Consider the following 13,370-nt stretch of genomic DNA (forward strand, 5'->3'; position numbering starts at 1 on the left):
AGGAGTGAATGCATAACAGGGAAGGTCTATGCTAGGCAGCTGGGATTAAATGACAAATAAAAACATAACATTATGGAAGTATGCAGTAAGCCAGGCAACATCACCGAAAAATGAATCCAAGTCGATGTTCCGATGAAATGTGATCTCTTTATTTCTCTAACTTTATAGATGTTGTTTGATTCATAGAATTATAGAATCATAGAACAGTACAGCAATAATACAGGCCCTTCAACCCACAATGTTGTGCCGACCTTTAAACCTCACCCAAGACTATCTAACCCCTTCCCCTGACATATCCCTCTATTTTAAATTCCTCCATATGCTTATCTAGCAATCTCTTGAATTTGACCAATGTACCTGCCTCCACCACTGCCCCAGGCAGTGCATTCCATGCCCCAACCACTCTCTGGGTAAAAAACCTCCCTCTGATATTTCCCTTGAACTTCCCACCCATTATTTTAAAGCCATGCCCTCTTGTATTGAGCATTGGTGCCCTGGGAAAGAGGTGCTGGTTGTCTACTCTATCTACTCCTCTTAATATTTTCTATACCTCTATCATGTCTCCCCTCATTCTCCTTTTCTCCAAAGAGTAAAGCCCTGGCTCCCTTAGTCTCTCCTCATAATGCATACTCTCTAATCCAGGCAGCATCCTGATAAATTTCCTCTGCACCCTTTCCAATGCTTCCACATCCTTCCTATAATGAGGCAACCAGAAATGGACACAGTACTCCAAGTGTGGTCTAACCAGAGTTTTGTAGAGCTTAATCATTACCTCGTGGCTCTTAAACTCGATCCCACGACTTATGAATGCTAACATCCCATAAGCTTTCTTAACTACCCTATCCACCTGTGAGGCAACTTTCAGGGATCTGTGGATATGAACCCCCCCAGATCCCTCTGCTCCTCCACACTACCCAGAATCCTGCCATTAACTTTGTACTCCGCCTTGGAGTTTGTCCTTCACACTTCTCCGGATTGAACTCCATCTCCCACTTCTCAGCCCAGCTCTGCATCCTATCAATGCCCCTCTGCAATCTTTGACAGTCCTCCACGCTATCCACAACACCACTAACCTTTGTGTCGCCTGCGAACTTGCCAACCCACCCTTCTACCCCCTCATCTAAGTAATTAATAAAAATCACGAAAAGTAGAGGTCCCAGAACCAATCCTTGTGGGACACTGCTAGTCACAGCCCTCCAATCTGAATGCACTCCCTCCACCACAACCCTCTGCTTTCTACAGGCAAGCCAATTCTGAATCCACACGGCCAAGCCTCCCTGGATCCCATGCCCTCTGACCTTCTGAAGAAGCCTACCATGTGGAACCTTGTCAAATGCCTTACTAAAATCTGTGTAGACCACATCTACTGCACTACCCTCATCAATCTTCCTGGTCACCTCCTCAAAGAACCCTATCAGGCTTGTGAGACATGACCTGCCCTTCACAAACCCGTGCTGGCTGTCCCTGATCAGACTATGATTCTCTAAATGCCCATAGATCCTATCTCTTAAGAATCTTTTCCAACAGCTTGCCCACCACAGACGTAAGGCTCACTGGTCTATAATTCCCTGGACTATCCCTACTTCCTTTTTTGAATAAGGGGAGAACATTTGTCACCCTCCAATCCTCTGGTACCATTCCCGTAGACAACGAGGACTCAAAGATCCTAGCCAACAGTTCAGCAATCTCCTCCCTCGCCTTGAGGAGCAGCCTGGGGAATATTCCGTCAGGCCCCGGGGATTTATCTGTCCTAATATTTTTTAACAGCTCCAACACATTCTCCCTCTTGATATCTCCATACTCTAGAACATTTACTGGTATTTCCAGCAACTTCAGTTTTTATTACTAACAATAACAATTACTAACAATACCAATTTATAGGTTTTTGAAATATTGTACATTCTTCCCTTCCAACGTAACAGAATTTTGAAAACTTGGGGAAATAAAAGGATTAACAATCACATCTGCTATTCATCCACGTCCAATATCTTGATGTACTGACAAGTGTAAAAAGTAGTATCATGTGATTTTCATTCTTCGAATTTTGTGTAACTGCATCATCAGTTCTTGTTTCTGCTAGAACCAGAAATGATTTAATTTCTTTCATTGTAGTCAGGTTAATAGTTGGAACTACATCTGACTTTTGAAAGGAAATGTACATCTTGGATTAAAGGGATTGGGAAAGCAAATTACAAAATTTGATTTTAATGGCTCATTTAACAGTTTCTCATTCCATGAATTACAAACATTCTTTACTGACTGCTTCACAAACAATACATTTCAATTTGCAAACCAAAATGTTTATTACTTTAGCTCTTAAATTATTTATCTTTCTTGTCTTTTGTACAGAGGCTGCCTTTAAACTTTTCCAGGGCAGAAGTTGATTTAAAAATAAAGTCTTGCTTCATTCCTGCCTTCTTTGAACATTGATCAGTGCCACGAGTATGGGAGCATGTTATGTACAACTAACATCTGCTACGGGAGCATGTTATGTACAACCAACATCTGCTAATGCCAGCTTTAATAATAATCTATTACAAATATACCAGTTTCTAGAGAGGCCACTCACAAAAGCCACTCCATGATCTAAAACTTCATGAATATCATGGAAAATTACCAGCTCCTACAGCCAGAATGTAGTGTATTTTTAGATAATACTTTATGAAATATTTGTTCAGACTCACTTATTACGTCAGAACACAGTGTCACTGTGGTCCCTTATATTCAAGTTACTCAACGGTAACAAACTAGTTCTTGCTGAAGTATGACAAAAGCTGGGAAAGGAACAATACCCTCCATGATCATCATATTGTAGAATTGGTCTCTGGAGTTCACTATTTTATCTGTTAAAAGAACCGCTGTCATTTCCTAGCTTTGTGAATGAGTTTGGTTCTATGGATTTTGAATTTGAATTTCAGTTTTCATGCACATTGCACATAACCTTAAAGTGATAGCTTGACAACTGGGAAAACTGAACAATTATAAACATCTGTTCTTTTCCATCAATGTGTTTTGGGTTGTTTACAGAAAAGTTATGCATATTAAAATCTTGTGTATCTGCTAAAACATTATTTTGGATTAACAATATCCCAAGGCAAGAATTCCTTTAGAGCAAGAATTTTTGATGCAACATCAACAAATACAATTTTACCTCACTTGAATATGAAATTGAAATTAGGAGTATGGTATTGCATAGTACTTAAGTTACTGGACTAGCAGATCATTGGGTCTGGACCACTGATCCAAAGACATGCTCAAATCTCAGCACAGAATTTAAATTTAAGTCTTTATATAAAATGTAGAAATACAAAAATAAGCAGGTTCATGTAATGGATAAACGTGAATGGCATAGAAGTCTATCTAGTTCACTAATGTCCTTAAGGGAAGGAAGACTGCTGTCCTTGCCCAATCTGGCCCAAATGCGATTCCAGGTACATCAATGTGGCTGACTTTTAACTCCTCTCTTCATTTGGAAGCAATTAGGGATGAACAGCAGCATCCACATCATGTGATTGAATTTTTAAAAAAATGATAGATCATGATTATTTGTAAAGATTCAATACATGTGAATGATTTAAAAGAGTATGAAACTCCATGTTTTGTTTTTGCAGTAAGTTCTTAACCATTTAGTTCAAGGACATTTTTTTGGTTGAAATATTGAGCAGCCCATTACATCGATGATGTATTTTTAAGGTGAACATTTATATTTTGTTGCCACTTGGTGGTGCTGTTGTTTAAGGGAGTAGCAACTACAAACGTGTATTGGTAGATATTGTATTAGTAGGAAGGACCATGTTAGTTCCTGGATGGTTGGAAGGAAATATGTAAAAGGACAGGTGTTGCATCTCCTATGCCTATATGGGAAAGGGTTGTAAGAAAGGGAGTAGTTGCTGGAGATGGAAGAGCCAACCAGGGAATTGCAAAGGAAATGGTCCCTTCAAAATGCTGAAAATCCAAGGGAGGGAAAGATATAACTGGTGGTGGAATCTTGTTGAAGCTGTGAAGAGCAGCCCGTTGAATGCAGAGGCTGGTGGGGTGGAAGGTGACAAACAGATGTCAATGGCTTTGTCCAGGAAGGATGAGGGTAAGCGCAGTCTTTCCAAGTGAAACTGATTCGCTTCTTCCAATCTAGTGTTTGTATTCAATGTTCACAATGTGATGATCTCAGCACTGGAGAAACCAAACAAGAGTCGGTGACTGCTTTGTGGAGCACCTATATTTAGTCTGTGGGGGTGAATCATATCTCCCTGCTGCTCGCCAATTTAATTCTCCATCCCACTCCCTTCCTGACCTACCTACCTGTTTCCTCTTGCACTATTACAAGACCCAACACAAGCTCAAGGAATAGCACTTCAAATTCCATCCAGTAGCTCTATATTTCACACCACTTTACGTTCCGTTATTTATATTCCCATCCTTTAACTGCCCTCATCTCATAGCTGTTGATCACTATTTCTCTAACTGCCCCTTTTAACCCACAGACTGCACGACCTCTACAACTTCTCCCCACTGCAACACCAGCCTTGCCTCATTAGCGCTATTCTCTTTATCCTATCCATCCTTCCTCCACCTTCTCTACAATTTAAATAACTCGTTTTCTCTCTCTCCCAGTTTTGATGAAGGGCCTTCAATCTGAAACATTAGCCCTGTTTCTCTTTCCGCAGATGCTGCTTGATCTACTGAGTATTTCTAGCATTTTCTGTTTTTATTTCAGATGTCTACAATTTTCTGATTTAGATTTAAAATACTTAGTTACATAACTCCATTTCACAAATGTAATTTATGGAGGATTATGTTGATAGGATTAGATGAATAAGGGTGGGAGGGATGTGACCTTACTGTCCTGATTCAGTGATGTGCATTCTATTCCAAGCTGATAACATCAGTGGAGTCAGTTAATTACAATATATTTGCAGAATAAGAAAGAAGTGCATTTATATAGCGCCTTTCACAACCTTGGTGTATCCTAAAGCATATTAGAAGCAATTAAACACTTTTAGATTGTAGTCACTGCTGTGATGTAACAAAATATAACAGCCAACTTATGCATAGCCAGCTTCCACAAACAGCAATGTGAAATGATAACATGCTAAACTACTTCTTTTCAAGATATTGATTAGGGGATGGGTATTGGCCAGGACTCTGGGGATAATCCTCTGCTCTACTTTGAAATAGTGCCATGAGATCTTTAGCATCCACTGGAGCAGGAAAATGGGTCCAAAAGATGGCACCTCCTAAATTGTACTCCCTCAGCACTGCACTGGAGCGTCAGCCTGGACTTTTGTGCTCAGGTCTCTTATGTAGAAATTAAACCCCCAAGACCCCCTGTCTCAGAGACAAAAGTGCTACCAACTAAAGAAAAATTAATCAGTGTCATAGTTATTGGGAAAGGTATTGCATATCGATAAGCTTATCTATTTAATTGTCATTAGTAATATTTGCAGAGAGTTGGTTTATGGTAACCTATAAAATTATAATAGACTAGGCCCTGTGCTCATTAAAACAGCACTTTTTTAACTGGACACGAATTTACTTTATATTCTATACATGCAGTGCATCAGAAATACATTAAAATGGGGAAAAAATCATGCAACTTTAATCTCAAGCAGTTAGCCACTTAGGAGCTAATTAATGGCTATTCTAATGTTCATATCAATTAGTTTCCATTAACTATCCCAACTTTAAATGATCATTTAACATTATTGACATATAGGCAACAACTAATATATGACAAATTTAAGTAATTTTGAACCTAAACAACTGTAATGACAGTCTTGGTAATCTACTGGAGGGTAGATTGATGCAGTGCTATGACTCGGTGAAAGTCTTTCCCAATAGTAGGTTACACGGTACCAGTGAAAGGCCATTGACCTGAAACGTAACTATGTTCCTGTGTGTTTGGCTTGTCAAGTATTTATCATCACCAAGTCCGCCTACTACCTTGAGATCACCATTGACCGGAAACTCAACTAAACCGGTTGGCAACAAGAGCAGGTCAGAGAGGATGTGTTTCATTGGTGTGACTTATCTCCTGACATCCCAAAGTATTTCCATCATCTATACGGTACATGTCAGGAATGCTGGAACACTGTCCAATTGCCTTGATGAATGCCAGTCCAACAACATTCAGGAAGCTTGACGCTATTCATGACAAAGCAGCATACTTGACTGGCACTGCATGCATTTTAAATGTTCATTCTACTGCGAGCACATTGTGACTGCTGTGTGTACCATGTACAAAACACACCACATACTATCTAGGAGATACTCCGACAGTATCTCCAAAACCCATGACTGCTGCCAGGCAGGAACATGGGCAGCAGGCACATGGGAACTGCATGAACCCCCTCAAGTCATACACTACCATCACTGGATCTAAACACTGGAACTCTCTCCCTAGTAACATTCTGGATGTACCTTCACTAAAGTGACTCAGCCCCACCTTCTTCTGGATCATTAGAGGTGGGCAATAATGCTGGTCTTGCCAGTAATGCCTACATCACAAAAAATGAATTAACAAAGATATGCTGAAGTTTGAGGTGTGAAGTTCCGTTGAATTTTTTCAAATTTGTGTATTTTTTGAATCTTACGAGAGGTTCAGGAGTCTCCAGTGGAAATACCAGAAGGAAAACCCCCAGTAATCTGGTGAATTTATAGAAATTAGCCAAACATCTATCCTGGTACAAAAAATATTAAGGCAAACTTAGCAGGAATCCAGGACAGTGCACACCATCAGTTTGTTGATGGTTTGTTGGCAATTGGAAATATAACTAGATGGGTTGTTATTCCTACTGCTTCATTCTGCATTGTCTTCACCAGAATTGTGGGATTTTAAAGGATAATGTAGACAACAGGTGAGAGAAATTAGAGTATTGGAGTGACACTCACATTCTGTCTCATATGAAGGAAACTCTTCCACCAGTAGCTTCTGCAGGTGAAAACCAGGTTCTACCTCAAAGGAGACACAGAAGTCCTGTCACAGCATATAGGGGATGCAACAGAGGGTTAAATCTTGTTTTCTGACAATTGTTTCTTGTGAATACTAAATTTCCATAAATATGAGCCAATAGTATTAGCTCTATTTAATGTTCGGCGTACTTCCTGATAGAGTAGGAAAATTACTCAAATAATTTGACTGCTTGAATGAACAGTCAAATTCATTCACTAATAAATTCTTTTAAATGTATCCATCAATTTATTGAATAAACATATAAATGTTTATTGGTTAGTTACAGACTAAAAGTAACCTTTAATTCAAGAACAGCAGATTTTCCAGTGTACTTGAGGCCTCACATTTCAATGTACAATTCAGTGCCTGGGTGATGACAGTTATACAATCAATTCCCGAGGCAATATTCCCAGGGAAATGTCTGTCTCCCAAGTCTCTGTATTTAGTAAAATATTCTACCATCCATGAAATACAGTGCAATTCATTCCAATTGTTCTCCACAGGTAACCAGAATTTCAAAGAACATAGCCAGCAATGAGAAGCGTTGTTATCTAAAGCCAACTGCATTGCAGACAGCAAAATTCTCGACTAATATCAATAAGCAACTTTCTTGTATCCAAGCTAAAAACAGGAAATGCCAGAAATATTAAGCAGGTTAGATAGCACCTGTGGAGAGAGAAACAGAATTAATGTTTCATGTTGATGACCTCACTTCAGCATAAAGAAAAGTTAGAAAGCTTAAGAGGAGGTGTGGAGAGAACAAAATGAATGTCAGTGATAGGCTGATCTGCTCATTTCCAGAGCACTTCTGTTCAGTCTATAGGATAACCCTGACCTTCCTGCTGTCTGTTACTTTAGCTCTCCTCACCATTCCCAATTAGACTTCTCTCTCTTTATGCTCTTAGATTGTTCCAACAAAGCCCAATAAAAGCTTGAAGAACAGCACTTCATCGCTCTACCAAGCAAGTTATAGCTTTCAGAGCACAGATCAGCTGTGACTAACAAGCCCTCTCACAGCTGGCAGTGCCACCATCTACATTATTCAATCTCTCTTGGTCTCCATCCTTTCATAGATTTTTCCTATTTCTCTCCACCGCCCATCACAACTTAGAACATAGAACACTACAGCACAGTACAGGCCCTTTGGCCCACAATGTTGTGCTGACATTTTATCCTGCTCTAAGATCTATTTAACCCTTCCCTTCCATATAGCCCTCCATTTCTCTATCATTCATATGACTATCTAAGAGTCTCTTGAATGTCCCAAATGTCTCTGCCCCCACAATCTCTGCAGGCAGTGCATTCCACGCACCCATCTCTCTCTGTGTAAGAAAATTTAGCACTGACATTCCCCTTATACGTTCCTCCAATCACCTTAAAATTATGCCCCCTTGTGTTAGCCATTGTCTCACTGGGAAAAGGTCTCTGATTGTCCACTTGATCTATGCCTCTTATCATCTTGTACATCTTAAAACAGACTTATTTTCTAACTTTTTGTAAATCCAATGAATGCCTTCAACCTGAGATATTAACCAGGTTTCTCTCTCCACAGGTGTCACCCAACCCAAGCACTTCCATCATTTCTGTTTTTATTTCAGATTTCCAGCATTTTGCATTATTTGCTTTTTGATCCTTGAATACAAGAATGGCTAACCTGTTGTAACTAATGCACTCTTCTAATTTAATGCATGTTTTTTATGTGGATTGCATGTGTTGCTTAGTCAAAACAGTCTTTTAAGTGAGACCAAGCATGCAATTAGATTGGAAGTCATTATATTTTGGAAGTGACTCCAGCAAAATTTAATGAAAACTACCAGATTAGTTGCTGTCTGCTATTTTCATTTCTGCAAAAGCCATCCAGCAGATGTCTGGAAACATATAGATCTCAAATCAAATATTGTAAATTCGAAGATGCTAAAAGCACTGCCAGCTGCCGTCCTCCAAGTACAAGGATACCAGGAGAACTCCAGAGAACCACCTGCGCCTGTTGAAGTCAACCTATTTGTAAATGTCTTTTTTCCTTCGCTCTGTCAGTGTAAGGTAAAAACAGAACAATACAAAGCAAGGGTACCCACAGATGTTCAATCATGCTAATCTTTATTAACTTAGTCTCCATCTTCTGAGCAAATTCCCAAATAAGTATGTGAAGGTTCAATTTCAGGGATACAAAATCTTCATAAAACTATTTTTAACTTCTCCAAAATGAACATCTATCTCTCGCAGCTCTACTGCATATTGTTTAAGAGCTTTGGCTTTGGCAGACACCTTTGCCAAATGAATTTCACAGCATTGTTGGAGATTCTGCTCTTCTGGTAAAACATCAGCCTGAGGTCCGGCCTATTCGTTTAAATGGAGCTCAATTAAATAACTATAGGCGATAAGGGAGAAAGATAGAAGTAGAGCATTTTACTTCTCCTGCATTGAAAGCCAACAAATTGAGCTGTTTCACTGTGTTTTCATTGGTTAACTGTCTTATGTTTTAAAGTCAGTTGCCTAAATATGTAAACTATCATCAAAGCAAAATAAGTAATTATTGAAGTTAGTATTCCTTAAAATTCATCATGAGTTATGTGTTGTATGAGTTTCTGAAAAACAAGTATAAATAAAAAAAACATGTTTCATTTAGATTTTTAATTAAATGACAGGTTATCGAGGATTTAAAAGTTCTCAGTCAGGTTTTACAACTGTAGTTATCTTCTGCAGCATCATCATTTTGCCTTTAGCTTCCTGATGGTGAAGTGTAATACTCAATGAATGCTGTGCAATATGGAAATGTAGTGTACAGAAAATGGATGTCAGGGTGCATCATAAGTTAGAGAAGGGTATTTCTTCCATTAGTCTGTACCTGAGGGCTTTGGAATCAAGGCTTTGGAAGGTGGGATTAGGTTGGATAGCTCTACACCATGGTCTAAATGGTTTCATGCATCATAAAGTTCACTCTCATATTAATTAACTCCCTTCTTATTAGCTTTTTTGTTGTACCCAGATTCTGATTCCTGATATATTCTAAATTCTTTGGTCAACCATTAGCTTTTGTCAATTTGTATACTCTAGTTTTTGATTTAATGTTTTCTTAACCATCCTTGTTAATCATGAATGGATTACCTTTCTCAGTGAATCTTTCTTTCTGATTGGGATACATTCCTGCTGAGCATTATGAAATAGCTGCTTAAATATCTACCACCGCTCACCTACTGACCTTTCCCAGTCCATTCTAGACAACTCTCCATTCATATCTTTGTAATTGCCCTTATTGAAGTTGACAAATCTGGTTTTGAACCCGAGGTGTTTGCCCTCAAACTGCATCTGGAATTTTACCATGTGGTGACTACTCCCTTAAGGATCCTTCATCAGAAATCTGTTATTAATCCTACCTCATTACCCATAAGCAAATCTAAATAGCTTGTTAGATATTCTACATGGAGTCCAACTGAAATTCCACCCATCACATTTTAAATCCACCCTTGATTAAAGCTTTGTTCAATATATTCACGATGTTATCTTTGTTCTATTTACATCACCAGACACATCATCTCTCTCAACCTGTACCTACACTTGTGTCATTCAGTTTCTCTTGTTCTATCACAGACATTACCTTTGTTCTTTGCACCTTTGCCCTTCTCTGCAAATTAAAACAAACTTTATTTGCATAGGGAGAGAGAAAGCAGGAAACTATAGCCCGATTAGAAACTATTGTTAAAGACATTATAGCAGGACTCTTGGAGGGATTCAAGATAATCAGGCAGTTTCAGCCTGGTTTTATAAATCAATGAAATCATGCTAGACCAGATTTTTGGAGTTCTTTAACATCTGGTGTGGATAAAGGGGAATGAGTGGATATCCCATACCTAGATTTCACCACATGGGTTTCCTTCGGGTTTTCCAGTTTCGTCCCATATCCCAAAGATGTGCTGGCAGGTTAATTGACTACTGTAAAATTCTCCTTTAGTGTAGGTTAATGGCTTAAAGAATTAATGGGGAATTGAATGGCACACATGAGAGGGGATAAAGTTTCACAGGTACAGGGAAGTAAGGAGAGAGGGAATGGGACTAATGGGATGGCTCCTCTGGGAGTTAGCATGGACTTAATGGATCTTCTGTATTGTTATAAGTAATCCAGCTGGTCCCAGTCCCATGCCCTGTCCCTATGGCACTATAAAGTACGTATCCATGTGCCATTTAAATGACATGATTGAATCCACATCCACTATGCCCTTGGCATTACACAAAAAAAAAGTTTTCCTCATCTGTATCCATGGTGTAAATTTGTCTCTTTGCTCCACACCTGCTGTGGATTGGTGGCATCCCTCCTTTTACACTGCACTCTCCCAGGAGCAGGTGTGTCTGGTTCAAGCATGAGATTTTTTTTCTATATCTCACCTAAGCACATGGATATTTTGTAGTCAAAATTCCCAGTGAGAGGAAAGAAGATAATAAAAAAATGATATCAATGAAATATGGCAAGAAGCCTGTTGGATTGTTGCAATAACCCAGTCAAACCTACAGTTTTTATCCAGTTTCCACTTCCAGTCCTACACAAATGTAATTGACTCTTAACTGCCTTTGAACTACCAAGCGCACCACTCAGTTATGTCAAATCAAGAAGGTGGCCCTTTTTCATCTACTCAGGACATCTATGGACAGGTAATAATGCCAGTCTTACCAATGACTTTCACATCTTGAAACCAAATTAAAAAAAAATAAATGACTATCTCATCATAGACCAATTTAGCTGCCTGCTTTCTATCATGCTACATGACTCAAAGGTTTCAGTGATATTTTTAAGGCGAAATGGGCTTACATGATTACACAAAAGTCATGAATGACATTAAACAGATGAGAATAGAGCAAAACCCAAACATTTCCCTTTGATAGATATTCATCCCAATAAGAAGAGAGCCCGGAAGGAAAGATAATTCCTTGGTGAAGGACTTGGTGTCAGTTACAGGATCTAGATGCGGAACATATACGTGGGTTTATAGTGGAGAGAACACAGATTAGATCTCTGTATTAACCTCTGACATTGAGCCAGTTCCAGAGCAGATTTTTCAAAATTAATTTTCCAGGTATTTATCTCAGTGGGTGCACTTTAACTTCTTAGACTAACCTCCAGAGACTAAAGCACAAAATCTAGGCCAACACTCCTGTACAATACCTTTGGAGATGCTGTCCATTGGATGAAATTGACACCATGTTTGTCTTTTCAAGTATATGTAACAGAATCCTTGGCATCATTGTAAAGAAGCTGTTCCCTTTAGCAAATGATTCAACAGCCAGGGACACAGATTTTAAATTTTGGGCAAAGGATTCAAGGGCAATATGAGGAAAGAATTTTTAGGCAGAAAGTAAACATAATCTGGAATTTGCTGCTTATGGGGCTGACGGAAACAGAAATAATTGCTGCCTTCAAAAGGGAATTGGAAATGTACTTGAGAGAGGATAATTTTCAAGGCCCTAGTAGGAGATCAGAGGAATGGTACTGATAGTATTTTTTTAGAACATTACAGCACAGTACAGGCTCTTTGGCCCACAATGTTGTGCCGACATTTTATCCTGCTCTAAGATCTATCTAATCCTTCCCTCCCACATAGCCCTCCATTTCTCTATCATCCACGTGAGTCTCTTAAATGTCCCTAATGTATCTGCCCCCACAACCTCTGCCGGTAGTGTGTTCCATGCACCCACCACTCTCTGTGTAAAAAAACTTACCCCTGACATCCCCCTTATATCCTCCTCCAGTCATCTTAAAATTATGTCCACTCCTGTTAGCCATTGTCACCCTGGGAAAAAGTCTCTGACTGTCCACTTGATCTATGCCTCATCATCTTGTACACCTCTATCAAGTCACCTCTCATCCTCCTCCTCTCCAAAGAGAAAAGCCCTAGATCGCTCAACCTATCCCAAAAGGCATGCTCTCTAATCCAAGCAGTATTGCTCGACTTGATGTGCTAAATGGCCTTTACTGTGCTTAATGATCTGAAGAGCAGGGGAGGTCTCATCAGTGACTTGTCCAATATTTATTATTCAACTGATATAATTAAAGCAAACAATAATGTCACACAATCAGTGATATGATAATGATTATCCAGATATTGTCACATCACAGATTATGGGACATTATGTTAATTGGCTACCAGATTTTCCATAAAATTCTGTATTAATCAATCTTTTTCTTCAATGGCTTTACAATCAAGTTGTCCTTGAGAAAGTGCTGGTGAGCTATCTTCAATCTGCTGCAGTTTACTTGCTGAAGGTACTCCTATGCTGTTAAATGGAGAATTTCAGCACCTTTGTTCAACACTGAGAAAGCATATTCACTTAAATCAGGATAGTGCGTGACACAGAACCCAAAGTGCTGTGCAAGTTAAAATGGTAAAAGTAGACCTTCTCAAAATTAGTATCCTGAACCCAAAGTGTGCCA

Source organism: Pristis pectinata, chromosome 1, assembly GCF_009764475.1.
Source record: "Pristis pectinata isolate sPriPec2 chromosome 1, sPriPec2.1.pri, whole genome shotgun sequence".
Lineage (NCBI taxonomy): Eukaryota > Metazoa > Chordata > Chondrichthyes > Rhinopristiformes > Pristidae > Pristis > Pristis pectinata.